This window comes from Syngnathus floridae, unplaced genomic scaffold (assembly GCF_059516105.1).
Source record: "Syngnathus floridae isolate MCC-2025c unplaced genomic scaffold, RoL_Sflo_1.0 HiC_scaffold_33, whole genome shotgun sequence".
Taxonomy (NCBI): Eukaryota; Metazoa; Chordata; class Actinopteri; order Syngnathiformes; family Syngnathidae; genus Syngnathus; species Syngnathus floridae.
This window is the reverse complement of record NW_028284062.1, coordinates 442,744-461,591: the sequence shown is the minus strand read 5'-3', so window position 1 is coordinate 461,591 and position 18,848 is coordinate 442,744. Positions and strand designations below refer to the sequence as shown.

The 18,848-nt window shown below is 47.7% G+C and overlaps 1 long non-coding RNA gene across 1 annotated transcript; it reads right to left on the bottom strand.

The window, feature by feature from the left end:
* Window positions 1–1,681: 1,681 nt before the first annotated feature.
* LOC148378602 (uncharacterized) lies at window positions 1,682–2,177 on the bottom strand. Its single transcript, XR_015855767.1, has 3 exons — window positions 2,037–2,177; window positions 1,852–1,950; window positions 1,682–1,766 (listed from the first exon to the last, which is right to left on the bottom strand). It is a non-coding gene; the product is annotated as an uncharacterized LOC148378602 (long non-coding RNA).
* Between the last annotated feature and the right edge of the window lie 16,671 nt (window positions 2,178–18,848).

The following is an 18,848-nucleotide window of genomic DNA, read 5'->3' as shown; positions in this document are numbered from 1 at the left end:
TGTTCCGCCCACGCTGGATTTATTTGCACCTTTGAAAAGACACCGTATTGCCGCAGATGTGGCAAAGAGTACTTTTGGGCATCTGAGACGGAAGGATGTCCAAAGCATCACGTCACCTGCTCTGGTAGGCATGGTGGTGGGACGTTGAGGTCAACCGCTTTGGGGTTGGCTGAATCTTTGATCGCAGGATACCACACACTTGAAGACAGAAGCAGAAAAGCAGAGCTAAATGCAAAATGTACTCACCGGTGACTCCAATTTTTTTCCCCCCTGAAGAAACAGCTGGACGGGTGGCCCCGGCTGGCCAGTGGGACTCTTGTTATTCTGACCCTTTTTAGTGCGCGTTTGGGGCAACAACCGTTTTTTGTGGCGCTCTCTTCTGGTTCAAAAGTGCCCTGCATGTGAATTTGCTTTTCCTGCCTTCTGATTGGATGAGCGCCGGTGTGACGCGGTGCCTCTGTCACCGTGGCGGGGGGTATACGTTGGCATCGGAGCGTCTGCCAACGTCTGAGACCGGCTGGCAGTGTATCGGAGGTGTCGAGTGCGGTGCCGCTGGAGCTCACTCACCAGCTGGTGTTAGGGCCACAGAATGAAGGCCAAGGAGAAGAATAGAAAGAGAAACAGAAACTTCTCCTCCAATTGTTTGATTTGTCTCTTCTGAGCTTCGATGAATTCTTTCAGCTCTTTGTTCCTCTAGGACGGACAAATGGAAAGTGGCATTCAAAAGCCAGTAAGCGTGCAAGTAAGTGCCGGGCTGGCTTTGGGCCCTTACCTGTTGCGCGCTGTGCAGCAGATCCATTCTCTCTTGGAGGATGCAAGCGTCGCGCTCCCTCAACTCGCACATCAGGGCTCGCTTCCATTGGTCCACGGCGCTCCTAAGCTCTTCTCTCTGATCCGCCGTCAGCACGTCATTCACGCCAGCGTGGCTGGCTTTTTCGCCGTCCGTGGCGGGGCAGTCCCGCTGCGGTAGCGCCTCGTACAACATGGCCTCCAGCTCCAGGATCCTCTGGGCCGCAATCCTCGTCCATCAGTGGTCCGGCGGGAGATTTGAGGGCGGCTTACCTTATGAGCCTGGTCCATGGAACACTTCCTGAAGTCCAACTCTTCATCCAGGTAGCCCTTCTGCTTGCAGAACATATCCTAGCACAGCTCAAGGTCAGAATTGTTGGGGCACATTGCCGGAGTTCCCCTTGGCTGATGTCGCGTGTCTGTCTACCTTCTCACTTTCAATGTCCAACATCTTCTGTTGAAGTGCTGACTTGGTCACTTTGATGTATTCTAACCACTGAGGAAAGGCTGCTGTCACATAAGCAGAATGCGAGAGCGTGCGTGGACGTGCACGTTACCTTCTCGGCTAGGGTGAGAAGGGTCCTGGCGTGAATCACGACCACCTGCTCCTCGTTGGTGAGATTCTGCAAGAGCCCAAAGGCACAGCGTCAACAAGCTTCTTTCAGCGCAAAGCCTTCCAAAAGTCACATTTGAGCCGCCGAGTCTCGTGGAGTGCGAACATAAGGAGTTCGACATACACTTACGGCGTTATAGCCCAGGATGTCCAGCTTCTTCATCAGATCACTGATGACGATGTCCGGGGGAAAGGCGCAAGGAGCAATGTAAGGTGTTCTGGGACCTCGGGTTAAGGTTAGGGTTGCGAGGGACGCCTTACCTACGCTCACGCCCTCGGCCTCGCAGTAGATCTGCAAAGGGCTGAGGCCGTCTGGGAAACGGACTTGCAGAAACTTCAAGACGGGGGAGCGCCACTCCCTCTCCTGAAAGGCAGAGGCATGCATCCGTCCGTCCGTCCGTCCGTCCGTCACATCTCTGGCCTCAACACGCTTGTGCGAGTCTTCCCACCTCCAGCTCCAGGATGCGGAACTCAAGCAGTTCGTTTTGGTCTCGGATATCCTGGATGTGCTCTTTCAGACGCGCTTCTTCCGCCTCCATCCGCCTGACCTGAAAAGACAGTCAGACCTCATCTGCGGGGCTTCCCGACAGGTGTGACGCCAAGCGACTCCGCCCAGCGCCTTTCTTTCCGTCACCTTTTCGGCCAACTGCTGATTGCTCTGACGCAGCAGCTGCTTCTCCTCCACCCACTTGACATTCTAGAAGAGACAAACGCGTGGACAGCTTTGGAATGTTGTGTCATTTTCATCCACAAATTCTTTGGTTGACTGGAAAATGACATTTGCTTTTCTCCGCATTTTCCCAGCCACGTTCGGGGGGGGGGGGGGGGGGGGGTTGGTCCAGTAATGCCAGACGGATGAGTGACTGAAGAATGTAGCTATTTTGTCTGAGAAAAAGGTGTGCTCAATGATGAGCTTACCTGTCCTTGTTGCTTCAGCGCTGACTCCAGATCTGCTACTCTGCTTTGATAGTGACCCATTTCTACCATCAGCTTTTCTCTGGTCTGAAAGGAGGAGGAGGGAGGCTCCTCCTCCTCCTTTCAGACCAGAGAACACCCGAGGCTGGGTGAGAACGGGGAGGCTGCGACCCGGCCGGGGGTTGCGGGAAGGGGCGCCACCTTGATCTCCTTCTCGGCGTCGTAGTCCCCTTTCGCTGGTCTGGGCTAGCAGAGCGTAGGCTCGTTGCAGCGCTTGATATTCTTGCGTCAGCTGGCGGTAGCGAAGCTCCGCCTCTTCATGCACACACCAATGCAACACAGCACTAGTACCAGAATCAGTCAGACCGGCGACAAAGCACCCGCGACGCAAAGACGAGTCCGATTCCAGGCTGAAGAGGAATGTTTGGTGCCAATACGCTGGCAGAAATGGCGGGCTACCTCTTCGGGTTCCGTGTCGGGGGTTCTGTCGGTGTGAAAAGACAAGGACGATCCGTCCGAGTCCACCAACACGTCTTCGTCGTAGCCGTAAAATGTTTCGATGACCTGCGGGCGCGGAAGCGAACATCTCTCTGAACAAACTGAAGCGACACCTCACGATGAATCGACGAGAGGAACGATAGCGAGAAAAAGGCCATTTCATCTTGCGCAACACCAAGCAGCCGCAAACAAACAGACTCACCTTGCAGGACCTCACGCTTTGTTCCTCCTCAGAGATTCTCGACGTCGGTATCGTAGCAGCAAATCTCTCTCCTGTCGACACAAATAATCCGCCTTTGAGATTCTTTGGATGCAAAGGGAACGAACGGCTCCGGCGCAGAAACAAACGCGACTCACAATGACATTTCTGACATGAGCTCCTGTCTCCAGAGCCTGAAAAACACGTCACCGGCGATGATTGGAGGGACGCTCGTCTTTTCCAAAAGTGACAACTACAGGGTGTGTCAGGGTTTTCCAGATTATCTTTATCGTATCATTGTGTTGCTTTGACTTTGACTGCGACCTGTAATAAATAATATTATTTATCCCTTATTTATCCCTATCGCTTATCCCTTCCTACACAAAGTCGTAAAACACCCCTTGCTATGTTTTGACTAGAGGTCAAGGGCTTCCTCTATTCAATCCACTCTTACACCCACCCTGTTTCTCTTAATTAAAATGCTCGTGCAGGAGCCGAGAGTCAGACTTCATTCGTACAACGGATGGACTCTCCACCTGCAGGTGTCCAAAAGAACTTACTTGTCTCCCGTGTGGTTCTTGCAAAATAAGTTGGAGCGAGCGCAACTCTAACAGGGTGCATTTTGCCACTAGCTGCCTACGGACAATGACGTCGCGCTCGCGGCTCATGGTTGACGGGCTGAGCAGCCGGGCAAGTCCGTCGTTTTCAGCGCACAGCGAGTGGCAAAGGCGCTGACAAAACGGGAGCTTTGAGCTGCTGAAAACGGCAAAACAAGTCTAAAGCGTGTTCAAACGCGTGCGCACAATGCTCCTGCTTGAAAGGTCGGAATTTAAGGGGCCAATTTTTTGGATGGCGGCCGCCGGCCAAGCTTTGGACGGAAAAGGTTTCCTGGCGACAGCGAGCGAGCGCGGCGCTGCCGTACGTGCACCGAGTCGCCTGCCTGAAGACCTTGGACAAGTCGTCGATGATGTGCCGCTGCTCCACAACTTGAAGGAACTCCATTTCACCGTCCTGCTGGCCGCAACCGCGGTCCAGGTCATTGAGCGAACTAGGCCTTCTCTGTGGAACACAAATGCAGTGGACTCTGTTGGCACGCCGCCGTTGTCCGCGTCGACTTACCAAGCTTGCCATCTCCTCGTTCTCCTGGGTGACAAAGCGCACTTTGTTTTCAAGGCGACACAGCACCAGCGAGAGTTCTTCATTCTTCCTGCTCAGGCGTTTGTTTTTGTACAGGAGTGGCAGAAACTGGCTTTCTGTTTCTCTCAGTCGCTTTAGCTGCAAGCATGAAGTGCGGGATGTGAAAGACGCACAACACGCGGGCCAGAACGTATCCATTCCTTTTGCATCGGTTTGAACGGAATCGTGGCTTTGGCTCCCAATAAAAGACATCTACCAGGCAACCGACTCGCCGCGCCGCTCAACTAATAAGCAAGCGCAATGGGTGCCTCGCTGGATGGCGCGCATCAAACGTAGCGCAAACCTTCAAGCGTGCCGTCAATAAATTACCAGTTCATTGCGCTCTTCAGAAAGCAGGGCGTTTCGATCCTCCAGTTTCCTGATGACTGCGCTGAGCTCAGCGATTTTCAGATGAAACCGTCGCGTGTCCCGATCCTCCTGAGACTGAAAACGCCCCGCAACACACACACACAAGCACTCGTTCAAAGTTCAAAACTGTTTTTGTGCTACCTTCCTCCAGCAACGAACTAAGTCATGCGTACTGCAAGTGTGTGATGAGGTGGCTTACGCAATGAAGAGGATTGCTAGTAGCGGCGTTGACCCCACTTCCAGGGTAGTTTAGGCCCGCCCTTTGGGAATCCCTCAGGGCAGCGATCTGCTGCTCGGCAGCCTGAGTCTGCAGCTGAAGGCGGTGGACGTGGCCGGCCCCAGGGCTTCATCCAAAACACTAACCGCTCTGTCTTTCAGCTTGATCTCATCCGTCTGGATGTACAAACGGGGAGCGCTCAGGCAGGCGGGCAAACTCATTTGCCAGAATTGTGACAAAAACAAAGAGAGCAACCGGCCAATTTTTTTCTTGAATCGACTAGAACACCTTTGCTGTGACAAAAGCGAAGCGAGCAACCGGACATTTTCTTCTTGTGAAATAGAATAGAATAGAATGCCTTAGGTGTCATTGCACTGCAGGTATACAACGAAATTGGGAACATAGCCACGCACCGCGCATCTGATCAGTCCTACCAGTCGGCGGATCTCCCTCTCGCAGTCTCTCTTGGTTCGGCTCAGCTCCTCCCGATGCTGGTGATGAGCCGATCGGAGCTCGGCCGCTCGGGACTGCCAGGCCTGCTGGGCCGCTGCCAGGGCTTCTTCCGCGCTCCTGGTGGAGGCGACACCGCTCGGTCTCCCGACACCGCCGCGTCTCCTCCACCTCCGCCAGCAAAGCGCCCCCCCTCCTCACCTGAGCAGACATTGCGCCACCCCGGGCCGTTGAGACCGCAACGGAGCGCCGCGACGCTTACTGGGGACAAGCTACACAATACGGTAGCGGCCGCATCGAAGCCCGACGTGGCGTGCGGATAGTCAGACACGGATAGAGCGGATCACCTTGTCCATGGAGCCGTCCCTCAGGCTGAGGACCAAGGCATTCAGTCGCTGGATCTCTCCATCTTTGATTTTGATCACTCTCATCAGCTCCATTTCATGCTGCCGCAGTAATGTCTCCCTGGTAATGGCTAACTCTTTCTGCTTCTCCTCATGGAGTTTGCTTTTGAGTTCCGTCATGGCGGCGGTGGCACGGTGGTGCTCCGCCCGCAGGTCCTGACTTCTCTCTCTCTCCAGACAGCTGACCTGACATGACTTAGACTTAGACAAACTTTATTGTCATCTTGTCTGCACATGGTGCATACAAAACGAAATTCCGTTGCATACGTCTTACAACAAAGTAGTGATATTGCAGTTGAATAGAAGTAACATATCCTATGAAAATATATATATATACATATATACTATATATATATATATATATATATATATTAAAAATAAGTATAAAGTGCAGCAGTGATAATTATGCAATAGTGCAAGTAGGCAAAACAGTATTCAAGAGTGTGCAGAGGAATGCTAAACCATGTATTAAACTTCTATTTAAAGGGTTTATACAAGTTCAGTAAAGTTGGTAGTGCGAGATAGTGCAAGATAGAGGTCCGTAGTGTCATAAAGTACAGTTCTGTGAATGTGTGATGCAGAGTTCAGTTTAGAGCTCAACAGTTCTAGTGTTCAACAGTCTGATGACAGCAGGGAAAAAGCTGTTGCAGAACCTGGTGGACCTGCAGCGGATGCTGCAAACCTCTTCCCAGAGGGCAGCAGGGAGAACAGTCCATGGTGGGGGTGTGATGGGTCATTGATGATGTTACGGGCACGGGACATGCAGCGCTGAGATGAAATGTCCTGAATGGAGGGAAGAGGAGCCCCTATGATCCTCTCTGCTGTCCTCACCACTCTCCTCACGTTCTTCCAATCGGAGGCGGTGCAGCCTCCACACCACACAGAGAGACAGCTTGTCAGAATGCTCTCTATGGTGCTCCTGTAGAACGTCCTCATGATGGGTGGGGGCAGGTGGGCTCTCCTCATCCTCCGCAGGAAGTACAAGCGCTTCTGTGCCCTCTTGACCAGTGCCGTAGTGTTCATAGTCCAGGTGAGGTCTTCTGTGATGTGGACCCCCAGGAATTTGGTGGTGCTGACCACCTCCACAGCTGAGCTGTTGATGATCAGTGGAGCGTGGTGAGGCTGTTTTTTCCTGAAGTCGACGATGATCTCCTTCATCTTCTCCTCATTCAAGATCAGGCTGTTTTCTCTGCACCAGCCCACCAGCTGCTCCACCTCCTCTCTGTAGTCCAGGTCGTTGTTGTCTCTGATGAGCCCCACCACCGTTGTGTCGTCTGCTGACTTCACGATGTGATTGGTGGTGAACCTGAGGACGCAGTCGTGTGTCATCAGGGTGCACAGCAGGGGGCTCAGGACGCAGCCCTGAAGGGAGCCTGTGCTGAGGGTGATGACATCAGAGGTGTTCTGTCCGACCCGGACTGACTGAGGTCTGTTGGTGAGGAAGTCTAGCAGCCAGTTGCGAAGGGGGGTGTTGAAGCCCAGGTGTTCCAATTTTCCTACCAGATGCTGTGGGATGATGGTGTTAAACGCTGAGCTGAAGTCCAGGAACAGCCTCCGCACATGGGTGTTCTTCTCCTCCAGGTGAGCCAGGCTCAGGTGAAGAACGGAGGAGATGGCGTCCTGAGTGGAGCGGTTTTGCCGGTCGGCAAACTGGAACGGGTCAAATAATAGGGGGAGTCTGGAAACGATGTGACCTTTAAGCAGCCTTTCGAAGCACTTCATCATAACCGGAGTCAGTGCAACAGGCCGGTAATCATTAAATGAGGTGATTTGAGGTTTCTTCGGCACCGGAATGATGGAGGCAGTCTTAAAGCACGCCGGCACTGTGGCTTGGCCCAGCGAGGTGTTAAAAATGTCTGTGATGACCCCAGCCAGATGACTTGCACATTCCCTGAACACACGCCCAGGAATGTTGTCGGGGCCAGGGGCCTTACAGGGGTTGACTCTCCTCAGGGTCTTCAACACATCGGCGGAGTCAAGGCAGAGTACCTCCTCTTCCTGATGGGGGACAGTTTTAACTGCTGGAGTGCCGTTTAGTGCCTCGAACCTCCCAAAGAAGTTATTTAGACCATTTAGAAAGTCAGCATCAACTACACCCACCGGGGGGGGGGGAGGGTGAGTTGTAGTCTGTAATCGCCCGTATGCCTTGCCACATACTCCTGATGTTTTTGACGTCGTGGAAACGATCCTGAAATTTTCGACTGCGGTCTCGCTTCGCTATCCTGATGGCACGGTTCAAGTTGGCTCTCGCTGTCCTCAGTGTCTCCTTGTCGCCAGACTTGAAGGCAGAGTTCCGCGCTCGTAGCGTTTGACGTACCTCCTCAGTCATCCAGGGTCGTTGGTTGCCCCGGGTGATGATATTCTTAGTGGTGCTGACGTCCTCGGTGCATTTGTTGATGTAGGCTGACACAGTCATGGCACACGCATGTCTAATCTACATCGGGAAAACTGGGAGGGAGGGAGGCAGGCAGGGAGGCAGGCAGGGAGGCAGGCAGGGAGGCAGGCAGTGTCTGTCTGTTGAGGTTTTCACCTTGTTCTTCTCCTGCTGAAGTTCTAACTGGACGTCCATCAGTTTGGTTCTCAGCTCGTCATTGGCGGCCTGAAGGGCGTCCGTTCGCTCCGCCTTGGCCCGCCCTGCCGGAGCTCGTTTGGACATCTCTTACTCGAGTCTCGCCCGGTCGTCAGTCAGAGATCACAACATTTGTACCTGGAGAGCACAAACGCAGCGCTGTTTTCCACTGGCTTCGAACTCAACTTCAATCGGTACCGTAACTTACAACATCATAAACATAGAACTAGCTTGACTTATTCATTGAATAAATGCATTTGGTTCTTCAAAACTGCATCACGCAACATAGCGTGACCGAGACGGCCGTTATCCACCTGCGTGAAGTTATTTGGTGAAATGAATGAGATGTTTAAGACACCATCGTTCTGTCTCTATGTAGATGAAGGGAAATAATCGATTGCTGAAGGTCCAAAGGTGTTGTGATAAACAAATAAACATATTAGTGATTAGTGACATATTTGTGATAAACATATTAGGCAGGATAATCACATATGTTAACGTGACTGCCCACACTGTATTTATTTATGGTTATTTGTTAAATCGAGTACTGTTAGACATGAAATAGGAAGTGTTTAACATAAATGGAAGACGAAAGGGGTACTCACCATTGTAGCTCCTGCTGGTCAATGATACGAGCCTTTTCTTGCAGTGGAAAACATACAGCCAACAAACACCGTGGAACCTAAAGGAATGAAATTAAACATTAACATTTAGCCTCAACCAACATTCACAGATACAACGCAACGCAAACTACACAAACGTAAATCTTTTTAAACACAATGAGTTGTACTTACCGTGTACGCTCTAGACGGTCCACTTGCAAGCAGAAAATAAAGATATTTCTGTTGATAATCGTCGTGTTTGTATCCGGTGTCTCGCTCAAGGCCATTGCGCCCACAGATTTGAATTTTGGCGAGAGTTCAGCCTATTGACGTCATTTCCGCGGTGTAATACCCGCATATCTGAAACGGCAAAGTTAAGAGTAGAGTTAAATAAAGTTTTTAGTCAACGCAATAATTTACAACCATTGACCAGTCGAAATGATCGTCGAAATTTGGCGTCTGTGGCTGGAAGCAGACGCCGAGTTCGACATTCCTCCCAAACGCCACACTCCCTCGCTTTTCAGGGCTAAAAAAAAACAGTTGTAATTACCTTGTACGCTCTAGACGGTCAAGTTGCAAGCTGAAAACAAAAATATTTGCCTTGTTAGTCATCGTGTTACTAACCGCTGTGTCTTGTTTGCCAGAACTGCCGCTTTCCTACTTCCTGTTGCAAGCCACGCCCACGGATTATAATTTTGCCGTGAGTTCCGCCTATTGACGTCATGTCCGCGTCACATGACTGCGACGTAATATTATCTAAAACTGTTTGTGCGGTATTGTCTTGTTCTGTGCGGTATTGTGTTATTCTGTGCGGCGTCGTGTTGTTCTGTGCGGCGTCGTGTTGTTCAGTGCGACGTCGTGTTGTTCAGTGCGGCATGGTGTTGTTCAGTGCGGCATGGTGTTGTTCAGTGCGGCATAATGTTGTTCAGTGCGGCATAATGTTGTTCAGTGCGGCATGGTGTTGTTCAGTGCGGGATGGTGTTGTTCAGTGCGGCATGGTGTTGTTCAATGCGGGATCGTGTTGTTCAGTGCGGGGTGGTGTTGTTCAGTGCGGGATCGTGTTGTTCAGTGCGGCATAATGTTGTTCAGTGCAGCATGGTGTTGTTCAGTGCGGCATGGTGTTGTTCAGTGCGACATAATGTTGTTTAGTGCGGCATAATGTTGTTCAGTGCGGCATAATGTTGTTCAGTGCGGCATGGTGTTGTTCAGTGCGGCATGGTGTTGTTCAGTGCGGCATGGTGTTGTTCAGTGCAGGATGGTGTTGTTCAGTGCGGCATGGTGTTGTTTAATGCGGCATGGTGTTGTTCAGTGCGGGATGGTGTTGTTCAGTGCAGGATGGTGTTGTTCAGTGCGGCATGGTGTTGTTCAGTGCGGAATGGTGTTGTTCAGTGCAGGATGGTGTTGTTCAGTGCGGCATGGTGTTGTTCAGTGCAGGATGGTGTTGTTCAATGCGGGATCGTGTTGTTCAGTGCGGCATGGTGTTGTTCAGTGCGGCATGGTGTTGTTCAGTGCGGCATAATGTTGTTCAGTGCGGCATGGTGTTGTTCAGTGCGGCATGGTGTTGTTCAGTGCGGCATGGTGTTGTTCAGTGCGGCATAATGTTGTCCAGTGCGCCATAATGTTGTTCAGTGCGGCATGGTGTTGTTTAGTGCGGGATGGTGTTGTTCAGTGCGGGATGATGTTGTTCAGTGCGGCATGGTGTTGTTCAATGCGGCATGGTGTTGTTCAGTGCGGGATGGTGTTGTTCAGTGCGGCATAATGTTGTTCAGTGCGGCATGGTGTTGTTCAGTGCGGCATGGTGTTGTTCAGTGCGGCATGGTGTTGTTCAGTGCGGCATGGTGTTGTTCAGTGCGGCATGGTGTTGTTCAGTGCGGAATGGTGTTGTTCAGTGCGGCATGGTGTTGTTCAGTGCGGGATGGTGTTGTTCAATGCGGGATCGTGTTGTTCAGTGCGGGGTGGTGTTGTTCAGTGCAGGATGGTGTTGTTCAGTGCAGGATGGTGTTGTTCAGTGCGGCATGGTGTTGTTCAATGCAGGATCGTGTTGTTCAGTGCAGCATAATGTTGTTCAGTGCAGCATGGTGTTGTTCAGTGCGGCATGGTGTTGTTCAATGCGGCATGGTGTTGTTCAGTGCGGGATGGTGTTGTTCAGTGCGGCATGGTGTTTTTCAGTGCGGCATAATGTTGTTCAGTGCGGCATGGTGTTGTTCAGTGCGGCATGGTGTTGTTCAGTGCGACATAATGTTGTTCAGTGCGGCATAATGTTGTTCAGTGCGGCATGGTGTTGTTCAGTGCGGCATAATGTTGTTCAGTGCGCCATAATGTTGTTCAGTGCGGCATAATGTTGTTCAGTGCGGCATGGTGTTGTTCAGTGCGGCATGGTGTTGTTCAGTGCGGCATGGTGTTGTTCAGTGCGGAATGGTGTTGTTCAGTGTGGCATGGTGTTGTTCAGTGCGGCATGGTGTTGTTCAGTGCAGGATGGTGTTGTTCAATGCGGGATCGTGTTGTTCAGTGCGGCATAATGTTGTCCAGTGCGCAATAATGTTGTTCAGTGCGGCATGGTGTTGTTCAGTGCAGCGTAATGTTGTTCAGTGCGGCATGGTGTTGTTCAGTGCGGAATGGTGTTGTTCAGTGCGGCATGGTGTTGTTCAGTGCGGGATGGTGTTGTTCAGTGCGGCATGGTGTTGCTCAGTGCGGCATGGTGTTGTTCAGTGCGGGATGGTGTTGTTCATTGCGGCATGGTGTTGTTCAGTGCGGCATGGTGTTGTTCAGTGCGGCATGGTGTTGTTCAGTGCGGCATAATGTTGTTCAGTGCGCCATAATGTTGTTCAGTGCGGCATGGTGTTGTTCAGTGCGGGATGGTGTTGTTCAGTGCAGGATGGTGTTGTTCAGTGCGGCATGGTGTTGTTCAATGCGGGATCGTGTTGTTCAGTGCGGCATGGTGTTGTTCGGTGCGGCATGGTGTTGTTCAGTGCGGCATGGTGTTGTTCAGTGCGGCATGGTGTTGTTCAGTGCGGCATAATGTTGTTCAGTGCGGCATAATGTTGTTCAGTGCGGCATAATGTTGTTCAGTGCGGCATAATGTTGTTCAGTGCGGCATAATGTTGTTCAGTGCGGGATGGTGTTGTTCATTGCGGCATGGTGTTGTTCAGTGCGGCATGGTGTTGTTCAGTGCGGCATGGTGTTGTTCAGTGCGGGATGGTGTTGTTCAGTGCAGGATGGTGTTGTTCAATGCGGCATGGTGTTGTTCAGTGCGGCATGGTGTTGTTCATTTCGGCATAATGTTGTTCAGTGCGGCATAATGTTGTTTAGTGCGGCATGGTGTTGTTCAGTGCGGGATGGTGTTGTTCAGTGCGTTATAATGTTGTTCAGTGCGGCATGGTGTTGTTCAGTGCGGCATGGTGTTGTTCAGTGCGGCATGGTGTTGTTCAGTGCGGCATAATGTTGTTCAGTGCGGCATAATGTTGTTCAGTGCGGCATGGTGTTGTTCAGTGCGGGATGGTGTTGTTCAGTGCGGGATGGTGTTGTTCAGTGCGGCATGGTGTTCAATGCGGAATGGTGTTGTTCAGTGCAGGATGGTGTTGTTCAGTGCGGCATGGTGTTGTTCAGTGCGGCATAATGTTGTTTAGTGCGGCATGGTGTTGTTCAGTGCGGGATGGTGTTGTTCAGTGCGTTATAATGTTGTTCAGTGCGGCATGGTGTTGTTCAGTGCAGCGTAATGTTGTTCAGTGCGGCATGGTGTTGTTCAGTGCGGAATGGTGTTGTTCAGTGCGGCATGGTGTTGTTCAGTGCGAGATGGTGTTGTTCAGTGCGGCATGGTGTTGCTCAGTGCGGCATGGTGTTGTTCAGTGCGCCATAATGTTGTTCAGTGCGGCATGGTGTTGTTCAGTGCGGGATGGTGTTGTTCAGTGCAGGATGGTGTTGTTCAGTGCGGGATGGTGTTGTTCAGTGCAGGATGGTGTTGTTCAGTGCGGCATGGTGTTGTTCAATGCGGGATCGTGTTGTTCAGTGCGGCATGGTGTTGTTCAGTGCGGCATGGTGTTGTTCAGTGCGGCATGGTGTTGTTCAGTGCGGCATGGTGTTGTTCAGTGCGGCATAATGTTGTTCAGTGCGGCATAATGTTGTTCAGTGCGGGATGGTGTTGTTCATTGCGGCATGGTGTTGTTCAGTGCGGCATGGTGTTGTTCAGTGCGGCATGGTGTTGTTCAGTGCGGCATGGTGTTGTTCAGTGCGGGATGGTGTTGTTCAGTGCAGGATGGTGTTGTTCAGTGCGGCATGGTGTTGTTCAGTGCGGCATGGTGTTGTTCATTTCGGCATAATGTTGTTCAGTGCGGCATAATGTTGTTTAGTGCGGCATGGTGTTGTTCAGTGCGGGATGGTGTTGTTCAGTGCGTTATAATGTTGTTCAGTGCGGCATGGTGTTGTTCAGTGCGGCATGGTGTTGTTCAGTGCGGCATGGTGTTGTTCAGTGCGGCATAATGTTGTTCAGTGCGGCATAATGTTGTTCAGTGCGGCATGGTGTTGTTCAGTGCGGGATGGTGTTGTTCAGTGCGGGATGGTGTTGTTCAGTGCGGCATGGTGTTCAATGCGGAATGGTGTTGTTCAGTGCAGGATGGTGTTGTTCAGTGCGGCATGGCGTTGTTCAGTGCGGCATAATGTTGTTCAGTGCGGCATGGTGTTGTTCAGTGCGGCATGGTGTTGTTCAGTGCGGCATGGTGTTGTTCAGTGCGGCATAATGTTGTTCAGTGCGGCATGGTGTTGTTCAGTGCGGCGTGGTGTTGTTCAGTGCGGCATAATGTTGTTCAGTGCGGCATAATGTTGTTCAGTGCGGCATGGTGTTGTTCAGTGCGGGATGGTGTTGTTCAGTGCGGGATGGTGTTGTTCAGTGCAGGATGGTGTTGTTCAGTGCGGCATGGTGTTCAGTGCGGGATGGTGTCTTTCAGTGCGGCATGGTGTCGTTCAGTGCGGCATGGTGTCTTTCAGTGCGGCATGGTGTCGTTCAGTGAGGCATGGTGTTGTTCAGTGCGGCATGGTGTTGTTTAGTGCGGCATGGTGTTGTTCAGTGCGGGATGGTGTTGTTCAGTGTGGCATGGTGTTCAGTGCGGCATGGTGTTGTTCAGTGCGGTATCGTGTTGTTCAGTCCGGTATCGTGTTTCTCAGTGCGGTATCGTGTTGTTCAGTGCAGTATCGTTGTGTTGTTCGTATTGTGTTTAACACTTAGCCTCTAACACTTAGCCTCTAACACTTAGCCTCTAGCATCTAGAAGGTAAATAAATAGGAAGGAAGGACTCACCGGTGACGTCTTCGCCCACGTCCAAGCGTTGTACTTTGTATTTTCATCCTTCTGACAGTGGAAAACATAGCCAACAAACACCGTGGAACCTAAACGAATGAAAGAAAACTATCATTTGGCCACAACCAACATTCACAGATACAACACAATGTGACGTGCGGGGTTGAGGTTAAAGGTTGAGTGAAGGGCCCTCGTTTTAAACTACTTTTTTGAAAAGGATTGGGAACAAGTAAGACGTATTTAATTTATTTAATGGGAAGTAGTAAGAGCTATTGAATTTAATCTATGTATTATATTCTATTGTATTGTATTCTGTTGTATTCTTTTGGATTGTATTCACACTAACCCCACTAAAACTTCAGCCCACAAAAACTCGCCTCTGGCGCCTAGCCTCTGGCACTTAGCCTCTAACACTTAGCCTTTAACACTTAGCCTTTAACACTTAGCCTAGAAGGTGAATAAATAGGGTTAAAGGTTGAGTGAAGGGACCTCGTTTTAAACTACTTTTTTGAAAAGGAGTGGGAACAAGTAAGACGTATTTAATTTATTTAATGGGAAGTAGTAAGACTTATTAAATTTATTTAATCTACTTTTCTTCCCAGGCAAAATTTGATGTGCTGGAATTCCAAATTTCCAAAGTGAATGAAGGAATGAAGTCCTTTAAATTATGATTTTGTATAAATACTAGGCATTAACACAAAATCGACGGCACAAAATGGGCAGACTTTACTTGTTTGAAAAGGACTGGTTACAAGACAGACTTTTTTAATTTATTTAATGGGAAGAAGACTTATTTAGTTTAATTGATCTATTTTTGTTCCCTGGCAAAATTCGATTTGCTGCAATTCCAAATTTCCAAAGTGAATGAAGGAAAGAAGTCGTTTAAATTATGATTTTGTTTAAATACTAGGCATAGACACAAAATCTACGGCACAAAATGGGCAGACTTTACTTGTTTGAAGAGGACTGGTTACAAGACAGACTTTTCTGATTTATTTAATGGGAAGAAGACTTATTTAGTTTATTTAATCTATTTTTGTTCCCTGGCAAAATTGGATTTGCTGAAATTGTATTTTGCCAAATCTTGCCTTGAGACCTGATAGGAAGTATTAAACGCTTAGTTAAATCAATACAAGTTGGTAATAAGAGCGAGTAATGTTGGTTGAACCGATGAATGAAGGTTGAAAGCAATTTAAATTATGACTTTGTATAAATACTAGATATTAACAGAACATCTACTGCGCGAAATGGGCAGAGTTTACTTGTTTGAGAAGGAGTGGCTTATTCAAAACTAAGATTTATTTAATCTGTTTGTTCCCAGGCAAAATTGGATGTGATGCAATTCCAAATTTCACCACATGATGGTGCCCAATTTTGACTTCATAGGACATATTAAACACTTAGCTTGTTATTATGTTCAAGGTAATCAGATTTGTTTATTATTCTAATGGCCTCTTCAAAACTATTCTGGATTACTACTTTGGATCTATTCTACATTACTTGGCAACAACATACTCTGTAACAGATTAGGCAGTATAATCACATATGTTAACTTGAGAGTGCCCACACTCAATCTACTTATCGTGATGTGTTAAATCAATTACTGTTAGACATTATTTGTCTGATAATCTACCAAATCTATGAATTGAAGAATTTGTGATTTAATTAATAGCTTGTTCAGGGTAATCAGACTTGTATATAATTCTAATGGCCTTCTTTTGAAAACTATTCTGAATTACAACTTTGGATCTTATATTACTTTGCAACAATCTACTCCGTGACAGATTAGGCAGTATAATCACATATGTTAACTTCAGTGCCCACACTGTATTTATTTATGGTTATTTGTTAAATCAAGTACTGTTAGACATGAAATAGGAAGTGTTTAACATAAATGTTATGGCTACTCACCATTGTAGCTCGCTCCTGGTCAATGATACGAGCCTCTTCTTGCAGTGGAAAACTTGCAGCCAACAAACACCGTGGAACCTAAAGGAATGAAATTAAACATTAACATTTCGCCTCGACCAATTTTCACACGTACAACGCAACGTGGCTACACTTCTGCTATTACAAACGTAAATCTCCTTAAACACAATGAGTGTTACTTACCGTGTACGCTCTAGACGGTCCAGTTGCAAGCAGAAAATAAAGATATTTCTGTTGATAATCGTCGCTGCTCAGTGGCTCACGGCCATCGCGCCAACAGATTTGAATCGGAGGTTCGGGCAATTACGTCATATCCGCGGCACATGACTGCGACGTAATACCCGCTTATCTGAAACGGCAGTTAAAAGTAGAGTTACATCAAGTTTTCTTGGAACCTAAACGAATGAAAGAAAACTATCATTTGGCCACAACCAACATTCACAGATACAACACAACGTGCGGGGTTGAGGTTAAAGATTGAGTGAAGGGCCCTCGTTTTAAACTACTGTTTTGAAAAGGAGTGGGAACAAGTAAGACGTATTTAATTTATTTAATGGGAAGTAGTAAGACTTATTAAATTTATTTAATCTACTTTTCTTCCCAGGCAAAATTTGATGTGCTGCAATTCCAAATTTCCAAAGTGAATGAAGGAATGAAGTCCTTTAAATTATGATTTGAAGTCCCAATGATTGTCACACACACAACTGGGTGCGGTGAAATTTGTCTCTGCATTTAACCCATCCCCGAAGGGAGCAGTGGGCAGCAGCGGTGCCGCGCCCGGGAATCATTTGGTGATCTAACCCCCCAATTCCAACCCTTAATGCTGAGTGCCAAGCAGGGAGGCAATGGGTCCCATTTTTATAGTCTTTGGTATGACCCGGCCAGGGTTTGAACCCACAACCTTCCAGTCTCAGGGCGGACACTCTACCACTAGGCCACTGAGCTGGTATAAATTTTGTATAAATACTAGGCATTAACACAAAATCGACGGCACAAAATGGGCAGACTTTACTTGTTTGAAAAGGACTGGTTACAAGACAGACTTTTTTAATTTATTTAATGGGAAGAAGACTTATTTAGTTTAATTGATCTATTTTTGTTCCCTGCCAAAATTCGATTTGCTGCAATTCCAAATTTCCAAAGTGAATGAAGGAAAGAAGTCGTTTAAATTATGATTTTGTTTAAATACTAGGCATAGACACAAAATCTACGGCACAAAATGGGCAGACTTTACTTGTTTGAAGAGGACTGGTTACAAGACAGACTTTTCTGATTTATTTAATGGGAAGAGGACTTATTTAGTTTATTTAATCTATTTTTGTTCCCTGGCAAAATTGGATTTGCTGAAATTGTATTTTGCCAAATCTCGATTTGAGACCTGATAGGAAGTATTAAACGCTTAGTTAAATCAATACAAGTTGGTAATAAGAGCGAGTAATGTTGGTTGAACCGATGAATGAAGGTTGAAAGCAATTTAAATTATGACTTTGTATAAATACTAGATATTAACAGAACATCTACTGCGCAAAATGGGCAGAGTTTACTTGTTTGAGAAGGAGTGGCTTATTCAAAACTAAGATTTATGTAATCTGTTTGTTCCCAGGCAAAATTGGATGTGATGCAATTCCAAATTTCACCACATGATGGTGCCCAATTTTGACTTCATAGGACATATTAAACACTTAGCTTGTTATTATGTTCAAGGTAATCAGATTTGTTTATCATTCTAATGGCCTCTTCAAAACTATTCTGGATTACTACTTTGGATCTATTCTACATTACTTGGCAACAACATACTCTGTAACAGATTAGGCAGTATAATCACATATGTTAACTTGAGAGTGCCCACACTCAATCTACTTATCGTGATGTGTTAAATCAATTACTGTTAGACATTATTTGTCTGATAATCTACCAAATCTTTGAATTGAAGAATTTGTGATTTAATTAATAGCTTGTTCAGGGTAATCAGACTTGTATATAATTCTAATGGCCTTCTTTTGAAAACTATTCTGAATTACAACTTTGGATCTTATATTACTTTGCAACAATCTACTCCGTGACAGATTAGGCAGTATAATCACATATGTTAACTTCAGTGCCCACACTGTATTTATTTATGGTTATTTGTTAAATCAAGTACTGTTAGACATGAAATAGGAAGTGTTTAACATAAATGTTATGGCTACTCACCATTGTAGCTCGCTCCTGGTCAATGATACGAGCCTCTTCTTGCAGTGGAAAACTTGCAGCCAACAAACACCGTGGAACCTAAAGGAATGAAATTAAACATTAACATTTCGCCTCGACCAATTTTCACACGTACAACGCAACGCGGCTACACTTCTGCTATTACAAACGTAAATCTCCTTAAACACAATGAGTGTTACTTACCGTGTACGCTGTAGACGGTCCAGTTGCAAGCAGAAAATAAAGATATTTCTGTTGATAATCGTCGCTGCTCAGTGGCTCACGGCCATCGCGCCAACAGATTTGAATTTTGGCGGAGGTTCGGGCAATTACGTCATATCCGCGGCATTTGACTGCGACGTAATACCCGCTTATCTGAAACGGCAGTTAAAAGTAGAGTTACATCAAGTTTTCTTGGAACCTAAACGAATGAAAGAAAACTATCATTTGGCCACAACCAACATTCACAGATACAACACAACGTGCGGGGTTGAGGTTAAAGATTGAGTGAAGGGACCTCGTTTTAAACTACTGTTTTGAAAAGGAGTGGGAACAAGTAAGACGTATTTAATTTATTTAATGGGAAGTAGTAAGACTTATTAAATTTATTTAATCTACTTTTCTTCCCAGGCAAAATT